Here is a 7,518-nt window from a genome sequence, read left to right on the forward strand (position 1 = left end):
TGCAGTTTACTAGCATGAAGCACCACAGAGAGAATTTCAAGACATACTCTCAGCTTATGTAAACTTTAAACTCGAAGTAACTCTGGTGGGTGAAATTGAATGTAACTGTGCTCCAGCACTTGCACTTCCTTCATGAGAAAACTACCTATTAGAACTTAACTTCAGAGGCACCTGTTCTATTTACTGTATCAGCTAATGTTGCACATTCTAAGGCTCTCATCAAAATATATACTGCTCATCAAAACCTATGTTTATATACAGATATCCATTTCATACACATGATGATGTAATAGAAAAAGCTTTTTCTGGCAAGATACTAAGTTTAAGGACTACACATAGCACTACCCAAACCTCAGGTCAGCATTATCTTCTCTGCACATGGCAACATTTTCAGTCTCCCCCTGATCAGCACTCTAATCAATGCATACATTAGGCTCCATTGGGAAGAAAGCAAGCATTTTTCTTTTCTTCTGTAAGGTTTTGCAAATTACATTGTTTCATGTATTCCCCATCCTAGTCTTGCACTTCTAAAAATTCAGGGCTGTTTCCCTCAACTGATGCAGGCCACCTCCACAGCAGTCTCAGCTTTCTGCACTATAAACTAGTGAGCCCTGAACAAGAGGGAACTGCTCCCTGTCCCACCTGATACCCAGTGATGGAGCTAAACACTTATGCACTTCCACTTCTTGGAGCACCTTCCACAGGAAAGCAGGGAAATGCCTCTAGAGTACACCTCTGCCAACAGCAATGCCTGGCTTTTACCTCCATAGGGCTCAGCTTGTCAGCTTTTGTCAAACCTAAGCCTGGGGACCTGGGCCCTAGATCAGCCATCCCAGGGTCAGACAGTACTTGTTCAGCTCACGTGGTGCCAGTTTGGGGACATCAGCACGTGGCTTGCCAATTTCAAGGCACGTTTTTATTCATTTCCTCACTAATTCTTAAAAGCTGTTCTTTAAAATCATCAAGTTTCACAAGCTGTTTTCAAAGACTTTGCCAGGGAAAGGGCAAGAATTCTTGCATTCCTCCTGCAGCAGAGCTCCTCATGACCAGGCAGGACTGAATAACTCTGATGGGTTGATCCCAGCATCCTTTGTCAGGGCTCCATCTGCTTCCAACAAAAAAGGATGGACCACGACGGGGAGGTGCTGCTCCTTCTCCCTCCCATGGCCTTGCATGAGCTGGGGGGGACAAGTCCAGATGTGAACAGCTGAGGGCAGGTGACTCTGCCTTCACAGAGCATTGTGGAGATCTCAGCACAGTCGTCAGGGGGATACACCTTGGCTTTTACCTTCTAATGTAAAACTAGTATAAAGTGATGCAAATAAATGAGATTATGCTGTGTCTTTTTAAGAAGCTTATGGCTTTCACGAATTCTTGCGGGTTTTTTACACTATGAAAGCTGAATTCCTTTATACAATTGTCAGGTTAGGTCAATTAAAAAATTTCCTTGCAATAAGTCTGACTACTAATTTACTTACAGTTTACATTGCTCTGTGAAAGCCTACAGACATAATGGCCTCGCTGGAAACAACAAAAAATATATAAATGAATATACATGTATATATTTGTCATTAGGAACTAGTTACATCCAAGTGCCACTGTAACCTGTCTGTAATTATTAAAATATCTTCTAGGACCTCATCTGTCCTTAGGATAGAAGATTTCCTGCCTTTCTACTTTTTATTTAAGGGGATTCCTGTTTCATGGTTCCAAGATGTAAATGTTGATCACACAGGACCAAAATAAGACTGCCATTAGAGGGTAAGTCCTTACAGTGTTTCACTATAAGGAGCACACACTGAATTTCTGAGCAGGGTATTTTAGGGAGACTTAAAGCAGAAAAAAAGGATGTATTGCTGACAAACACTTTACCATAATTGTAATCTGAATTCTAACATATAACAAGATTTTTTTCTTGGAATTATGTCTCTGCTTCCATTTGTCTTCCTCTGAGCATCTCTTCAAAAACACACAGAAAACGGCCAAGCTGGCACACGCAGAGATCAACAACCACTGCCATTCCCACCGACGTCAAATCCACCGGCAAAACCTCTGCTGTGCAACGCCAGTGCAGAACCTGCAGCAGCACCACACACAGTACAAGGCTACCATGGCTTTCCACTCAGTGGCAGCTCTGGCCATCCTCATGCAGGACACAAAGCCCTGTAAATGAGGAAGCCATTTCCCTGCCCTCCAGCACCGAGTCCAGCCCACAGACACCACGGGAGGGACTGGGTAAGGAGGAGGATGAGCACGGCCATCTTCTCTGCTCCTCCTCGACAGGCTCCTGTGAGATAACCCAGTGTGTCTCGCCAGAGAAGCATCACAGCAGTGGTGAGTCAAAGGCACTGGTCCTGGAAAGGATACACCTCCAAAATCAACATCCAGTGCTTCCCAGCTGACAGGGCAGGGCTGTGCTGGGGAAGGAGGACAGGCTCCGCCGAAAGGACCAGCTGCTACAGGGACACACTACGGCTGTGAATCTTTCATTTAAACTTTGCAAGACACTTGATAGATTTTAATGTAATTTTAGTGAAACACCGTGAAAAACACTATGATCAGTTATTATCTGTTCATACACCCACAGCGCTGGAGGAGGGGGTTGTTAAAAAAAAGAGAAATAAAAATTGCAGGAGTCCTTCACGCCAATACATCAGGCAACTAGAACTGTACACATCTCATTTGCTTTTGCGAACACCCATTTGCACAAACAAGGATCTCGCACTAATTTGCAGGTTCTCACCAGGAATAATAAAAATCTGGCTTCAAGTATAGTCTAACTGCAGGAGGCACAGCAAGCAGCAGCAGTTACAAACATCAGTTGTATAATCACACGACATACTGTGCAGTTTACCTATTTTGACCTTGAGATGGCAGAGAGAAAAGGTAGCAAGGAAAATACTATATGGTCCAACTACTACAAAGATACAACACAGAACTGAAAGTGAGAACAGCGATTGAACAATTAATAGATTCTCCTTCTGGCCCTGCATCTGCTGCTAATGCTGCTGTGCCTTATTTACTGTGCTGCTTAAACACATTAAGGCAGAGCAGAGGGAAGAAGAGGCAACTCCATGCTTGGGTTATAAAAATGACTGAAGAAAAAAAAAGAGAATATGGAGTTTAGATGACAACAAGTCAGTAATAATGGAGCAGGGGGGAAGGAAGAAATGGAACAGAGTATCTAAAATGAGGATGGAAAAAAATGAGAGTGAGAAAGAATCACAGTTAGGGCCGATGATTTTTTTTATTATTATTTTAAAGAAGTGAGACCAAAGGACAGAATTTTACATGCAGCTATTTTCCTGAAGACTCTATCAGCAGAACTTCTGCCAGTTGATGTCACTGCCTTAGCCAATGCACTGCATTCTACAGCTGAGGCCTGTGTTTGTGAGCTTGAGCCTTCTCCAGTTCCTCTCATCTCTAGGCTGACCACGTGGCTATTAGGCAGAGCTACAGTTTACTCATATTACAATTAAACTACAGGAAAGCATGTAAGCATGCAAGGGAAGTGATGGTCTAGCTGCTACATAACTGCAGCCACAGAACAAGACACAAAAAAACCCCCACGAGTCCAATCTTGTTGTGCCATCAACCACATTTCACGTATTTAGATGCATGCAAATAGTTTAAATCATATTCACACACACCACCCTTGCTTTCTCTGGATGCACGAAACCCGAAAGACCACAAGCTACACAAAATGAACAGAAAACTACCCGAAGGAGAGTTTACCCTGCTGCCTGAACGGTAAGTGAAAGGCAGCAATCCTGCAGTGAGGGAACCAAAAGGCAGAGCCAAGACAGGCACTGTTTGCTCTCAGAGCTCTCTGTGTGCACCCCAGAGACTTCAAACAGCTCAAAGGCCCATCTGCAAACAAACTCTGACATGATACAATGGACAGGGAACACTGCCTCCAAAACCTGAGTTCTATACATCTCAGGTCTGCAGGGTCTAATGTCTGTCCTGGGTAAGTCCAGATTTTCCCAGTGCTGGGTACACCAGACCAGGGCTGCAGCTCAGGAGGTGCCCATTTCTATCACACACAGCTCTCTGGACAGGACACGCACCAGCAAGGAAGCAGACGGAGGGGAAAAACATATCTGTAGGTACTTACATGCAAGATGAAAATTAACTGCACTTTAGGCATACTTTAAAAAAAAAACAAACATAGAATAACCCTGTGTGACACATTGTTCCCGAAAATCATTCACCTTAGTCACAAAATACTTTGTACTTATAGCATTTAACACCTCTAGCAAACAGTTGCTGCAATCAGATTCTTTGTTAGTAACAATTCGGTTATCCAGTTACAGCATTAATCAGTCCAAAGCTAATTATCAGGGGTGTTTCAAGAAGAGCACACCAAACAGGAAAAAAAAAGCCAAATAATACTATACCTATCAGATTTTAGTTGATAAAAGAATCCAAAACAACTTAATAACCTACTCAGTGCTGAATCAAAACAATTTCAGCAAAATATCCTTCAAAAAACATGGTAACCTGAATGTCAACCATACATCTTTTAATTAGTTTTTTTTTTTCAAGACTTACCTATGTTTTTCTAGTTCGTTGTGTGATGACCTATTAAAAAGAGAAAAGAAATATTAGAGAAAAGGATAAATAAACCAAGTTTTAGAATATTTAAAAGCCTACATCTGCATAAGTCACAAAAGAGTTCTCTAAAACATGCATTTATATGGATTATGAAACAGCTTTGCTATTAAATTGGTTCACTTTTACATCCCTTAGATACTTCAAGGTATCAACTTAATTTCCATGAGTAAACCGTGGGTTTGGGGAGGAATTACAATAAATTTGCATTTTTTAGTGTTCAATACACTCAGAAAGGAACATAAAAAAATGAGCAAGTTAGCAATAAAAACAGCCTACAAGATTTTTATCTGTAAAGAAAAATTATGAGGGGGCAGAAAGAGTTAGAAGATCTAAATGGTAGCAGGTAAGAGCAAAAAGCACCCAAAAAGCCAGCTTTCAAGCCCACAGAGCAGCAGAAATAAAAATCAGCAGCTAATCACTGCTGTTGTTGTTGTTGACATCTTAATGGCAAAAAAAGAGGAATCCTCTTAATTCTTCTGAGTCTACAAACAGAAAAAGAAACCAAAAATATCACTGTTTCTACTGACCACAGCAGTATACTATCCTCTTCCAATCTACTAGGATTGGAGATTTTTTTTCCCTAACCAATGCCTCAGGTTTTTTGCCATTAGAAGGCAGCCCTAAATTCTCGAAGGATTTTTTTTTTTACTGATTCAGCTGAAAATATTAATTTTATTTATTTATACAGCTCAGATTAAAAACATCCCTAAAATGAAGTTATTGTCACCATTTCAAAACAAGCAATTTTCCAGACTTTTCAGTTTTGTCCCACCGAATGCATGCCCAGCACGTAAGGATCAAAAGATCCAGAGGCGGTGGCAGCTTTTAGGGCAGGCAGATGATGTCAGAGCAGCTCTGCTCCAGCATGCTGCAGCCCCAGCCTGCAGCTGACCCAGGGGGCTTCAAGGAAGGGTGAGTGCACAGTTTCTTGGCTTTTTTGGAGAGGTAGGTGCACAGTCCCTCCAGCAAGCAACGACATCCCAAGGGGAGAAAGCCTTCCCGCAGAAACGCTGCCTGGTGGAGAGCTGTCCTGCCTCTCCCTGCACACACATGTGCAGCTGGATGCTGCGGCTCTACCTGGGTGTTACTGATGACAAAGCATCACTCCATCCATACAGGGGGGAAAAAGAAAGCGAAGCTCAGGTAAACAAACACCCAGTGAACAAACCCGCAAGCCAGTGCAGCTCCTGATCCTGCAAGCACTTCAGTGAACTGCCCCTCTGCAGGTAAAACTGAAATGCTTACAAGGCTCAGCACTGATGCTAATCCACTCTCATAAAAAAGCATCTCAGTGTTGGTACCAAGACATCAATTACGTCACTCACTACCTGCTGTCTTTTTCTGAAAAGCCTAGGAATTCTCTACATGATTTTTTTTAAACTTGTTGCATCAAGTGAGCCACGATCACGTAATGTGTGTATTCCTAAGTGCTGTTAACCAATGCAGCAACACTGAAACTGTTTTACACATATTCAGTGCTACATAAACAGGGCAGAGTGGGCTTGGTTTGCCGTGTTTTACTGCCTTTGCCATTTGACTACAATAAGGGGAAATTGGTTTTTATTTTCTACTACATGTCTATAGAGAAAGAGATCAAACTTTTCCTCCACCCCGATGTTTACAAAAATTGACAAACACTACTGCCAAATCCACCAATGTTTATGAACATACATGGGAAACAGAAGTTCAGGAGGGTACCATTGTCCCCAAACACGCCCAGCGGGCCTGTCAAAGGCACAAAGACACTGTTTGCAGGGAACTCTGGAAGAGAGGTCTGGATTCATCCCTGTAGCATGAAATCCTTGACATTTCTGGCAATTAGACACGAAGATGAACACAATCACTGGAACTGGCCCATTCCGAGCTGTCTGCTGCAGCAGAGCTCACGGCAGCTCCGGTGAGCACGCACAGGGACAGCACAAGAGCCAAGACATTTAGCCTACACTGAGTGTTTTGCTGGGTTAAGAGAGGATGCAGTGAGCAGCTGGAAATCCTGCATGCAGCACACCCACAGGGCACCTCTGGTCGACAAAGGGTGATTGATCCCTGTGTTCTCCTGGGGTCTGTCCTGCCAGACCAGCTCTGGAGGGGCACGGCTGTGGTTGTCCCAGCTACCAAACAGAGCAGCGGTGGGTGTGTGCCTCTTTGCAGAGCTCTTTGGGACATAAAAGCCTGCAGTGTGCAAAACGTGGGCACCAGCCACACATTTCAGGAGGGGGGGGGGGGCTGACTAATGCCTCAACCATCAGGCCCTATGCAGGAACCAAAACCGAGTCCTGACATTTACCTGAGAGTTGCTCCACCTACACAAGTTAAATGCCCTATCACAAGCATGATGGGGTTTTTTTTGTTGTTGGGTTTATTTACAGAAGAGGTGAACCTCTCTCTAAATATTGTTTTTTATCTCCTTCACTGTCTACAGTACCATACATTGCAAGAATATCCATCTCCTTCTGCTGTTCATGCAACCTGAAGTGAAGGGAAAAAAACATAGGAACTGGTCTGCACACAACTCAGTAGCCACCGTACCCTGTTTCAAAATGGAGTCTTTTATTGCTTCAGTAAAAGATAAGATGTAGGCCACGACTAAGAAGATATATCTATATGGGTATTTACATAAAAGAGACAGATGTACAACTGTGTTTTTCACAAAAATGGTCTGTGGAGCCCTTAAAAAAAAGGCTGCAAGAGAAGGAAGATTTCTGGTGTTTAGCTTAGGTTCACTTGGCAGAGTTGGGAGTAGAAGTGATGAAAAGGTGACAATAAAAAATCCAGATAAAAAAAGGGGAAAAGCCAATAAAAAAAATCATCAGCAAAATCACAGATCAGGAATGCTGCTGCCTAAACTACACCATTGACCTGAGACAGCTCTAATATTCCTTTAGCAAACGCTGAGCAGTT

General features: G+C 42.9%; 1 protein-coding gene across 1 annotated transcript in view; it reads right to left on the reverse strand.

The window, feature by feature from the left end:
- MXD4 (MAX dimerization protein 4) overlaps nt 1-4,673 on the reverse strand; it is a 29,799-nt gene extending 25,126 nt beyond the window's left edge. Inside the window, exon 1 of the transcript XR_003915867.1 lies at nt 4,555-4,673. The gene's annotated coding sequence lies outside the window, so the exon portion shown is untranslated. The remainder of the gene's footprint in view (nt 1-4,554) is intronic.
- Nucleotides 4,674-7,518: the final 2,845 nt, after the last annotated feature.

This window comes from Manacus vitellinus, unplaced genomic scaffold, assembly GCF_001715985.3.
Source record: "Manacus vitellinus isolate BGI_N305 unplaced genomic scaffold, ASM171598v3 scaffold_0_pilon, whole genome shotgun sequence".
Lineage (NCBI taxonomy): Eukaryota > Metazoa > Chordata > Aves > Passeriformes > Pipridae > Manacus > Manacus vitellinus.